The sequence below is a fragment of the Capricornis sumatraensis genome, chromosome 1 (genome assembly GCF_032405125.1).
Source record: "Capricornis sumatraensis isolate serow.1 chromosome 1, serow.2, whole genome shotgun sequence".
NCBI lineage: Eukaryota > Metazoa > Chordata > Mammalia > Artiodactyla > Bovidae > Capricornis > Capricornis sumatraensis.
The window spans coordinates 26,227,949-26,241,247 of NC_091069.1; positions in this window are offsets into that span (position 1 = coordinate 26,227,949).

Genomic DNA, 13,299 nt, shown 5'->3' on the forward strand with positions numbered 1-13,299 from the left:
CGTCTCAAGTCATTTTATTCTCACATTGAAAAGAGGCTATTACACTAATCTTTGTTTTTCCACATACAGACAAGACTAAGAAAGGTGAATTTTGGGCCCAAAAAATTAGACCTCATAGTGCAAATAAATAAGTCCTATACTGGAGTAAGGAAATCTAGGTTTTAACACCATCCTGGCTTTTTGATACCTGTATGACCTTGAGGAAATCATCCTCTTTGAGCCCTTATTACTTGTCCATAACTTAGAGATATCAATTCCTATTCTATTGCCTTGGTTTTTCATGTGAGGTAATATTCTTAGAATCTGTGAACTGCTACTCAAATATGAGGTGAATTTATTTTAAATTTGAACTAGATTATTGACCAAAGGCGAAGCCAATAATGAGGCCACTGTTGGTGTCAAAATATCCCTTTGTCAATGGGCCCTACCTGCTATTTGTATTTTTATTAACCATTCGACTTTAAGACTAGAAACAGTGGATAAGAATTACTCGAGGCAGATATTTTGCTGACTCTGAGGTTGGTTGCTGGTAGCAAATAAAAAGACGGGCTCTTAACCACTGTCTTTGAAATGTTGAGCATTTTTCCTGGGGCTTCATGCATACTTCATCTCTCACCAAATCTCTGCAGGAAATTTCCACTATGCAGTTAACAGATATGCAGATGGTCAATGAAGGCTCAGAGATGATACCTTGCTCAGGCCTAGAGTTGGTTCCTAGCAGAGTCAGAATTAATTCCTGGCTAGGACAGCACTCTTGTTAATGTGTCAAGCTTTTGACAAAGTCCTTAACAACAGAATGTTGCTGTTAAAATACTAAAATTTGCTTGATCCTACAGAGATCCACTAACAGGCCACCATCTTGAGGGTAAAGAAAGGTGTCTTTTTTTTTTTTTTTAAAGAGAATAAGCTGTTTGCAGCTGTTAAGAAATGATGGTTTTCCTTCATGTTTTCTTAACTTTTATTTGAGCTTTGTTTCTTAAAAGCCAATATCACCTACACTCTTCTCTCTTGGGCCCTTGTCTCCACTTACTTTTTTAATTTTAGAGAAATTGATCCCATTACATATTTAAAGGAGAAGTTCATATTTCTATGATAACCAATTATGTTGCATAAAGTTGTCTAAATAGACATTTCTTAGCAATTCATCCCCATAAGCAATGATAGAAGTGGACTGCACAAAATGGCAAACTTGCTGTTAGCATAATGTGGGCATGCTTGCTAAGTCACTTCAGGCGTGTCCGACTCTTTGCGACCCCATGGACTGTAGCCAGCCAGCACCTCTCTCCATGGATTCTCCAGGCAAGAATATTGGAGTGAGTTGCCATTCCTGTCTCAGGGGATCTTCCTGACCTAGGAATTGAACTCACATGTCTTAAAAGTCTCCTGGTTTGGCAGGCAGGTTCTTTACCACTAGCGCCACCTGGGCAGCCCATAGCATAATGTATACTGGGCATGATTTCTAACTAACATATCATTGGAATTCTTATGCCGCTTGAGGAACATCTAGGCAAATTACTTTTGTTTGCTTGTCTTAGGTTGGGAAAAAGAGACCCAAAGAGAGAAAGTAACCTGCCTATGGTCTCATTACACAGGCTTTTAGAAACTTTCCAGAGGTACCAAGACTTTTAATACAAATTATCCTTTGCACTGTCTCATGCTTTTATTTCCTTTGCTTTAACAGAATCTTCCAGCATAAAGCAACTGCTCTACTTAGTACATAGTGAATAATAAGTTGATTTCGATCCCTACCTACAATTGTTTATGAACTGGGGTACTATACTAACACTTCTCTCAACACATACACATTGTCAACTTCTAGAGGACCACCAAAGGCTCCTCCATGGACTTCTTATGCTCATGATAAAGATTTTATTTATTTAAGTTGATTTTGCTCCCTCGTACCTACCCACTGTAGTTTAAGGCTAATTGATACTGCCTTTGAAAACTGTGCTTCTGTGGCACACATGAAGATGACCTGATAAGTCTATAGAAAATAGAATTTGAACTACCCAATACATTTAAAAATGTTCAGATACATTCAACACTGTACTTTCTGCAAAATGTTATGTCTTTCATATCAATCTTCTTTAAGTTTTTCTTCAATTTTTTGTTCTTCAGTCATTAAGTCAGTGTCTGACTCTTTGCAACTCCATGGACTGCACACTATAGGCAACTCTGTTCTTCACTATCTCCTGGAGTTTGCCCAAATACATGTCCATTGAGTCAGTGATGCTAGCTAACCATCCCATCTTCTGCTTCCCACTTCTCTTTTTGCTTTCAATCATTCCCAGAATCAGAGTCTTTTCCCGTGAGTTGGCTCTTACATCATGCGGGCAAAGTATTGGAACTTCAGCTTCAGCATCAGTCTTTCCAATGAATACTCAGAGTTGATTTCCTTGAGAATTGACTGGTTTGATCTTCTTGGAGTCCAAGGGACTCTCAAGAGTCTTCTCTGGCACCACAGTTTGAAAGTATCAGTTCTTTGGTGCTGAGCTTTCTTTATGGTCCAATTCTCCCATCTCTACATGGTGGTGGTGAAGTCGCTCAGTAGTGTCCGACTCTTTGCGACCTCATGGACTTCGTCCATGGGATTCTCCAGGCAAGAATACTGGAGTGGATTGCCATTTCCTTTTCCAGGGGATCTTCCTGACCCAGGGATCGAAGCCGGGTCTCCCGCATTGGAGGCAGATGCTTTAACCTCTGAACCACCAGGGAAGCCCATCTGTACATGACTACTGGAAAAACCTTAGCTTTGACTAGATGGAACTTTGCAGGCAAAATGATGTTTCTGCTTTGTTTTATGCTATCTTGATTTATCATAGCTTTAAAAGTCATTGTGTATAGATTGGGAATGACATATAGGAACATAATTTCTGTGTATAATTTAATAAATTATTCACACATGGAATACAAAATTAAGAATGCATGTAATATTGATTTGGTTTCTTATCTGCCTTATCAGAATGACAGTCCTCATTCTGATAGATACACAGTCTTTTAAAGCTGTTGTATTGGAAATAAGAATAGGTATCTATGTGACACATATGGAAATTTTGCTATTAGATGTAATCAACTCACAAATCTGAGCAGAGTGTCATTCTGGGAAGAGAAAGAAGAAAAACAAATTAATATTACGGTCCTGGTCTTTCTAAGATATAATTTATTGCTCAAATGTAACATTTTCCATTAAAATGGAATTATTATAATTTGCCCTTTGTTTCTATTATTGCTTCTCTTTTCTTAAGTGACTCATTATAATTCTTCATCAGCTCTATTTGTCTTTTCATGAATAAAATAGTAAGACATTTGAAATATGTTAATATATTAAGATATTTTCTTTTCCATTCTATTTACTCTTTGAAATTTGGAGATATATGCATATATGCAAATATTCATGAATATATATGTATACCCATATACTTATTGGAGCTGATCTACCTATCTGTTAATATATTTATCTTTCTATCCTTCAGTGTGCTGAAAGTAAAAAGCCTTCTTGGCCAATACAGAGAGATTCTGTGACAAATACGCAAGAAAGAAAAAAAACATATTCAGCCCAGTTAATAACTAGAAACTCATTCAGCCCTGACGCTGAATATCTGGAAAGGCACAGAGGAGACACATGGGAAATTCTGAAAACACTTTGAAATATCTAAAAGAAACAAAATCATGTTATATGAGCAAATGTAGTCAAACACAGGGAAGAGAAAAAATATGCAGGTCCTGGTTTTCTGAAATAGAATTTGTTGTTTAATTATGCATTTTTCCATTTTTAAAGTGAAATCATTATAATATTATATTTGTTGTAGCAGTTCCTATTAATGGCATGTTTTAGACTGAAGACTTTTTTTGAGGAACTCAGATAGAAATATTTGATGATGATATTAGTATCCAATCCTACACATGTTAGAATCAAAAGGCCCAGAGAGCACATGCATCCAGTCTCCCTCTTTACATGGGAATTCTGGCATTCCTGTCCTGTGGTATATGTGTGATGATGGATAGGCTTCCCCTTGTCTATTCTGACAATTCTTTCTCTGGAAATTTAGTTCATTCATTCAACTGAGTACCTACAAGCCAGGAATGTTTACACACTGGAACACATTAGAAGGAAAAAGTAAGACACTGCCTCTGTGCTAAAGATGATTACAGTCTAGTGAAGGAGAGAGAAATATGAATAGCTTATTAGCATACCAAGGAATAAATGCATGGTGGGAACATTATTAAGATTCTGAAGGAAATCAGAAGAGCGAGTGATAGACACTGGACTAAAGAGTTAACATGTGAAAATGGTTTTGATTCACTAAAAATTTCTATTCGATTCTCTATTCTCTCTGTCTCAGTCTCTCTTTCTCTCTGGCATGCATATAGTAAAATTATATAGCCCTTTTAAACTCTTCACAGTCACAATTTCATGTCTCATCTTTCTGCATCTGCCTTTCTCAAGTTCTTATCAATAAACCTAGTAATGAATTTTATCAAAAAAACTGTTCAGATGACCCAAGGGATTACCCATGAATTGAGTAAGTGTGCCTCCAAAGGACATAATAATGATTTATGGATAAGATTATAGGGCTTAGCAAAAAGAAATATTTCCTGATAATCAGATGTTCATCACTGGAATGGGCTGCTGTCTTGAGTATTAAGTTTTACATTCTTAGAATGTAAGTAATTGCATATTTCTATTGATGCAGAATCTTCTATTGACAAAGCTACAGAATTGTGAGTTGTGTTTATAAGAAAACCTTTAAAAACATACATTTAATGATCTTAATCTTTTGTTCTCTCTTTCTATACAATTTTATGATTCATGTTATTGATGACAATGTTGAAAATTCAGGACCAAGGACAGCAATTTGAATCCAGGATAAGAGGGATGTTTGTTTTATACTAAATAGTAACAACAGCAGCAACAAAGACCATATTAGCAAAAATATTATATAATCTGCAAAGATATTATATAATATATCCACTTGATCAATGAGTGGAAGTTTCAGAGTTGGAAAGGGGGAAAATGAATAGTTATTGTGCAAGCCACCATATTATCTCTTTTAATCCTCTTAATAAATATGTGTGGTAAATATTGTTATCCATGATTATCTATGATGCTTGTATGTATATGTATGTTTATATATGCTTATATATGTATGTTTATAAGTTGTCAAGATATGTTTATGAATTAGGACGTTGAAGGATTAAAGCAACTTTCTGAAGTTTACTTTATTAGTAAGAGATTCAGTCCCATTTATGATTTCAAATCTCCTTGCCTTTCTACCCAGAGAAGAGGAAATATGAAAAAAGGGAAAGGTGATATCTGCATAGCTAAAAATAATCATGCAATTTGACCAAATTCACAGAGAAGGAAACTGCACTTTTAATGGGGAATGGAGGAGAGACTTTACTGAGAAAAGCAGCTTATTACCAGCTATATGTGGGCATTTAAAATACTTAGTTTTATCACAAATATATTTGTATGTCTAGTAAGCTTTATTTTCTAAATAACCCTGATCCAGTTTAGGACACGCTTCTTCAATATACTCTTCCCCAGACTGTTTTGCCTCTGAAAAATTCCACTCATCCTTCAAGGTCTCTGACAAAGCTTTGTGGTTGGCAATAGAGGATTATTAGTGATTTAAATATAAAAAACTAAAAATTAAAATTTTATAAAATTCTAGGACTACTGATGAAGACAGCTTTTGGATTATCAAATTTTATAAGTCACACATAGCTTACAGAAAGTTGAGAAAAGAAAAGACTTTAAAGGCAAAGGAGAAAAGGAAAGATATACCCATTTGAATTCAGAGTTCCAAAAGTAGCAAGGAGAGATAAGAAAATCTTCTTCAATGATCAGTGCAAAGAATTAGAGGAAAACAATAGAATGGGAAAGGCTAGAGATCTCTTCAAGAAAATTAGAGATACCAAGGGAACATTTCATGCAAAGATGGGCACAATAAAGGATAGAAATAGTATGGACCTAACAGAAGCAGAAGATATCAAGAAGAGGTGCCAAGAATACACAGAAGAACTATACAACAAAGATCTACATGACCCAGGTGGCCACAATGGTGTGATCACTCACCTAGAGCCAGACATCCTGGAATGGGAAGTCAAGTGGGCCTTAGGAAACATCACTATGAACAAAGCTAGTGAGGGTGGTGGAATTCCAGTTGAGCTATTTCAAATCCTGAAAGATGATGCTGTGAAAGTGCTGCACTCAGTATGCCAGCAAATGTGGAAAAGTCAGCAGTGGCCACAGGATTGGAAAAGGTCAGTTTTCATTCCAATCCCAAAGAAAGGCAATGCTAAAGAATGTTAAGACTACCACACAACTGCCCTCATCTCACAGGCTAGTAAAGTAATGCTCAAAATGCTCCAAGCCAAGCTTCAGCAGTATGTGAACCGTGAACTTCCAGATGTTCAAGCTGGATTTATTAAAGGCAGAGGAACCAGAGATCAAATTGCCAACATCTGCTGGATCATGGAAAAAGCAAGAGAGTTCCAGAAAAATATTGACTTCTGCTTTATTGACTATGCTAAAGCCTTTTCCTGCAGATCACAACAAACTGTGGAAAATTCTTCAAGAGATGGGAATATTAGACCACCTGACCTGCCTCCTGAGAAATCTGTATGCAGGTCAAGAAGTAACACTTAGAACTGGACATGGAATGACAGACTTGTTTCAAATTGGGAAAGGAGTACATCAAGGCTGTATGTTGTCACCCTGCTTATTTAACTTCTATGCAGAGTACATCATGAGAAACTCTGGGCTGGATGAAGCACAAGCTGGAATCAAGATTGCAGGAGAAATATCAATAACCTCAGATATGCAGATGACACCACTCTTATGGCAGAAAGTGAAGAAGAACTAATGAGCCAGTTGATGAAAGTGAAAGAGGAGAGTGAAAAAGGTGACTTAAAATTCAACATTCAGAAAACTAAGATCATGCCATCTGGTCCAGTCACTTCATGGCAAATAGATGGGGAAACAATGGAAACAGTGAGAGACTTGATTTTACTGGGCTCCAAAATCACTGCAGATGGTGACTGCAGTCATGAAATTAAAAGACGATTGCTACTTGGAAGAAAAGTTATGACTAACCTAGACAGCATATTAAAGAGCAGAGACATAATTTTGCCAACAAAGGTCTGTCTAGTCAAATCTATGGTTTTTCCAGTACTCATGTATGAATGTGAGAGTTGGACTATAAAGAAAGCTGGGCACTGAAGAATTGATGCTTTTGAAATAAATCCCTTGGACTGCAGGGAGATCCAACCAGTCAGTCCTAAAGGAAATCAGTCCTGAATATTCATGGGAAGGACTGATGCTGAAGCTGAAACTCCAATACTTAGGCCACGTGATGCAAAGAACTGACTCATTTGAAAAGACCCCAATTCTGGAAAAGATTGAAGGTGGGAAGAGAAGGGGATGACAGAGGATGAGATGGTTAGATGGCATCACCGACTTGATGAACATGAGTTTGAGTATGTTCTGGGAGTTGGTGATGGACAGGGAAGCCTGGCATGCCGCAGTCCATGGGGTTGCAAAGAACTGGACATAACTGAGTGACTGAACTGAACTGATAAGTTACAACAGATCTCTCCAGTGTAAAAAGAAAATAGCCATCTTGAAAAGATAGACTGAACACTAACTCTGTGGAGCAGCGGAAGTCACTAGCCTGGTCATAAGGAGATACTGGTCCTTCTGTGACTCATTTCTGACACTGCGACTTGTGGTTAAGCAGGTTACCTTTCTGAGTCCCACAATAGAAATTTAATTAATTAGCTTCTATACAGTGCACTTAGCTACATGTCTTTCCAGCTAAACTGATTGCAAGCATCTTTGTGCTTTGTTTACATCTGGTAACAACCACCGTTTTACCTAGAAGGCACTAATTTTTTAAGTGTTATTTGATTTATATGAATTGAGGTTAATTTTTCCTCATGTGTGGAGCACAAATAACAATCCTTTCTCTACACACTGCACACTTTGTTATGTGGTGAATCATTTCATGTGAAGCTTTTTTTTAGGGGAAACCTCCCATAAAGCATTATGTAAATAGAGTCTTAGATTGTTTTATCTTCAGAGAAACAGATATGACTTACATGGCCTACATGTGACTTCAAGAAATAGAGGGAAAATAAATTAATCATAAGTTGAATAACAAAACCAGAATAACTATTCCAGAATCTGAATGCTGAAACAATTTCCTTGAAGCAATATTAAAGAATGAAGTTCTCATTTATTTCTCTATATTCATCTTTGTGTGCATGCTAAGTTGCTTCAGTCATGTACGACTCTTTGGGACCTCAGGAACTGTAAACTGCCAGGCTCATCTGTCCATGGGATTCTCCAGGAAACAATATTGGAGTGGGTTGGTGTGTCCTCCTCCAGGGGATCTTCTCGACCCAGGGATCAAACCCATGTCTTCTGCATCTCCTGCATTTCAGGCAGATTCTTTACTGCTGAGCCACTGGGGAAGCCCGCACTCATCTGTAGGTAACTACAACTGATTTGTAAATATGGAAAATAGATGACACTTTTATAATCAAGACTGTTATCTTTCAAAGTTATGCAATGACATATCACAGAGGCTCAATGCTTTCATCCACATCATTCTTTGAGCTTCACAAAAGCTTAATGATTCAAGCAAGAACACATCTCACTTTTTTTTGAACACTGAGACCCAACAGTATGAATTGACATGCCAACATCAAAGTGCTTCTTGGTATCAGCCAAGATAAAATTCAGGTGGTGTCATTCTTAGCTCCCATCATGATTCCTTCCAACCATAGCACCATGGACATAAGAGGATACTGAAAGTTCTGGCTAAAGTCATAGACTCTCAAGATCACTCAAAGCCCATCTCTGGTATCCATGCTTAACTTCACATCATTGACTTGAAGCTAAAGATGTTTAAGCATTTTCTCTGTCTCCTGAGACTCTGTTCAGTGTCTTGGTTTACTTCCATAAAAGCACTTAACATAGATAATCAGCCAATAAGGGAATATGCTCCTTCAGGCCCAAGGGCAGCTGTTTAGCATGAAGTTAATTCCTTGTTCAGCAAGGTCATCGGAGTATGGTTGTCACTGAAAACTTCCAAAGATCTTTATTCTCAGGCCACCGTTTGCAGTGATGTTTGGTATTCTGCATCTTTGAGAAATTTAGGCCTGTTTTCTATGGGATACTTAAGAAAGCTATTTTGAAAATATTTTCTTGCTGAGGTCTCTAGCCTGCATAGTCTCCATTTTGACATCTCTTCGTCTTTCCATAAAGTCTTAAAATGATTATGCTAGTGTTAGCAGTAAAATTCCTTCCCCATCCTTCTCCGCAAAATAGCAGATGGTAAATAAATAAATATTTTTAAATACTCTTACATTCTGTGACTCATTTTTCAGGCTAAGTATAGCTTTACCCAGATGTTCACAACTCCTATCTAGACTAAAGGGCAAGTGGCATTTATCAAGCCATTCTCTGTCTTCTAACCTCTAGTTCTTGCATATGACCATGGCGTGAATAGAAACCATTACATGAAATCATTGAAATACACAAAATAGTTTATTTGCATGCATTCATTATAGGTATGCTTCATCAGTGGCTCAGCAGTAAAAAATCCACCTACAACGTAGAAGATGGGGGTTCAATCACTGGGTGGGGAAGATTCCCTGGAGAAGGAAATGGTTACCCACTCCAGTATTCTTGCCTGGGATAAACCCATGGACAGAGAAGCCTGGTGGTCACAAAGAGTCAGATACAACTTGGTGACTAAGCAACAGTAATAGTTGCAAGTATTGGTTAATGTGTGATCTAGACACAGTAATGGTATCTTGTATATCACTGGTTTACCAGTATTTTAAAAAATAGCTATCTTTAATAGACCTATTCAGAAATACAAACTCTCAGAATGTATGAAACAAAGGCCGTCTGCTTTGTAAGCAGTTAAGATTTCATCCTTTTTGTGAGAATCAGTGTGATACATTTATTGAGTTATGGTTATGGTTTTTCTTACTCCTTCCTTCTTTATAGTGTCATATGCACAAAAGGGATTCTGATGCTTATAATGGTTTATAATAAATAAATATGTAATGCCGAATATATGTAAATGGATGTTCTAGGTTCCTCATAAGCAGGAATCGATAGTATAGAATATATTTAATTTTATAAAGAATTCAATATGCAGATGTAATTATGCCCAATGTTTATAATGTGTTATGTGATTCAGTTACTGCCATTTTACTTTAATTACAAAATCTTAAAGAGTTATGTGTTAGAAGCTGAGTGCTCATTGGTATTCTATGTTCCAGGAATGGCACAAGTAGAATAAGATTCTGTGCTTACTTTAGAGGTACTTATCATTTATATAGTTAGTCACTCAGTCATGTCCAGCTCTTTCAACCCCGTAGACTGTAGCCCGCTAGGCTCTTCTGCCCACGGAATTCTCCAAGCAAGAATCCTGGAGTGGGTAGCCATTCCCTTCACCATTAGACAAAAAATAAATCAATGCCCTTTGGCATTTCAAGTCTCCTACCAGGCAGAGCACAATGCAAGTGGACTTTCAGCTTCCAAGTCTCCAGGATCTTACTCCCAGCACAGGGAAGCCTCTTTAACATCAGCCAACATAGAGGGAGAAGACTCTTGAGAGTCCCTTGGACTACAAGGAGATCCAACCAGTCCATCCTAAAGGAAATCAGTCCTGAATATTCATTGGAAGGACTGATGTTGAAACTGAAACTCCAATACTTTGGCCACCTGATGTGAAGAGCTGACTCATTTGAAAAGACCCTGATGGTGGGAAAGATTGAAGGTGGGAAGAGAAAGGGCTGACAGAGGATGAGATGGTTGGATGGCATCACTGACTCAATGGGCATGAGTTTGGGTAAACTCTGGGAATTGGTGATGGACAGGAAGGCCTGGTGTGCTGCAATCCATGGGGTCGCATAGAGTCTGACACAACTGAGTGACTGAACTGAACTGAACTGAACATAGAAGGAAGGTTGAGGGAGGGCAGCCTCATGTGTGAGGTGGGTCAACTAACAGGGAAACCAAAAGTCTCTCCTGGACTACTTGGACATCAGACTTCCTTGAGCCCCCTGGGAGGCCATGGTGATTGATATTAAACTTATACAAAGCAAGGTCTATCTTCCTGATGACATGCCCATGAAATATGTAACTAATAATGTGATATAATGAGTAGCATTCACACCATACAGTTCCTTCCTAAAAATCTTCACGTGAGTGAAGAAGGATTTTCTTTGTTAAGCCCAAGAGTGCTTTATATATCTCCACAGTCTTGTCTCCTATTCATCTCAAGCCTGGAGCAGCCCCTCTCCTTTCTTTCCATTGGCTGCTTAGAAAGAAAGTGAAGTCACTCAGTCATGTTCGACTCTACAACCCCATGGACAGTAGTCTACCAGGTTCCTCTGTCCATGGGATTTTCCAGGCAAGAATACTGGAGTGGGTTGTCATTTCCTTCTCCAAGGAAGGCTGCTAAACCTATTCTATTCCTGACTGGAGGGTTTTTATCTATCTGCTGTGAGCAAACAGAGTGAAACATAAGCCGCTGCCTCAGCCCATTCTTGCTATCAAACCTGATAAATCTGTAGGAGCTTTGCTCAAAGGTTTTACTCTTATGGGACAACATGTGGTAAAGAATTGTAAACACAGATAAGAGTGTTACCAAGTCCTTACCAAGGTCTTACCAAGTTCTGCTGGTCTCTGTCTTGGACCTGACTTCTGAGAGGACAATATTTTCTTTGATTCTCTGTGTGAGATTCACTCCTTTCCTCCCAGACCCCTGTGCCCCTTCCATCCTACCTCTAAGAAGCCTGTGTTAACCCCTTATGCCTCCTTGACCCTTTATCCCAACGTGAAATTGAAGTGTAGGTAGAAAGATGTCTATAAACTTTATTTTATGTACGAGCAGGATCAGAAGAGAGGGATTTGGTTACTGGAGGATATAGGGGAATTCATCTGAACAAATGATAATGAAAAATTACTACATGTCAGAAACTGATTTGGTGATAGCTGGGTGAATAGCACAAGGTCTTAGCTCTCTAGAAATTTTAGTGTTGCGGGGTATTGTTGTTCAGTTGCTAAGTCATGTCCAACTCTTTGCGATCCCATGAACTGCAGCACACCAGGTTTCCCTGTCCTTCACTATCTCAGAATTTGCTCAAACTCCTGTCCATTGAATCAGTGATGCTGTGGGGTATACATGGGGGGAAAATATGTGCTGAACTAAGAAACTGAGTTATCTAGACTGGATAATAGAAGTCTAGAAGTTGGGATGAGGGATGTGGATTGTGGTAGCTATCTTTAGATAATGGCAGAGCAGTCTTGAACAAAAGGGTTTTTCTCAGGGGGCACAAAAGGTGTGAACTGGGGCCAGTGATTAAAAAGAGCTGAAAAATTTTGTTTTCTGTAATAAAGAACTTTCTGATAATCAGAGTTGCTGACTTTGGGATTGCCTCAATGTGATGTGGTGAGTTTCATCTTTGGAAAAGGGATAGTCATTCACTGGGACAATGTGAAGCTCACATGGGTGTCAGTGGAGCCCCAGAGCACTCCCGGCTGTGTGTTCTACAGCTTTTTGGCTTGCATTGTCAGATATACAGGGCATACATGGTAAACTACTGAATCTCACAGCTAATTTCACGCCTATTATTTGTATTCCACTCTGTTTACCTTAAAGCCTTTCTTTAGAAACAGCACTTCCATTAAGCAATGTAAAAACATTTCTGGAATGAGCTTTCTTCTTAAATTTATTTGTCCTGTTTCTCTTTGGTGAACAACCTTGTTTCTTCTGGCATTTCAATATTCAGCTTTGTTTTGACTCAGTACATTTTATAATGTTTGAATTGTTATTTCTTTCCTACTTTTAAATTACCCCAAATCCCAAGACTTTGGTAGATAGAAGACTGAAAAATATTTTTATTGAAAAGCTATATTCTCTATACTTCAATGACTTTGTAAAGCAAATTTCATCAGAAGTGGAATTTTTGAATTTTTACTAAATATGAATGCTCACTTTTCCTCACCACTGCTTAGAATTTGACTGATTACACTTTGGAACTACATAATTGTGTAATTAATCTTGAGGATGTCAGAATGCATATTTTTAAAAGTAATTTTCTTAGGGAAATAATACATATCTTATTTTTTTTTTTGCTGTCATTGGTATTCATGGTCTCTTAGTTTATAGGTATAAAGTCTGCCAGAGATAGCCAATATCAGTGCCATATATTATTAAAATGAATTAATTTTTCAGCCACATCTTCCATTCAATTTCTCATTAAACGAGG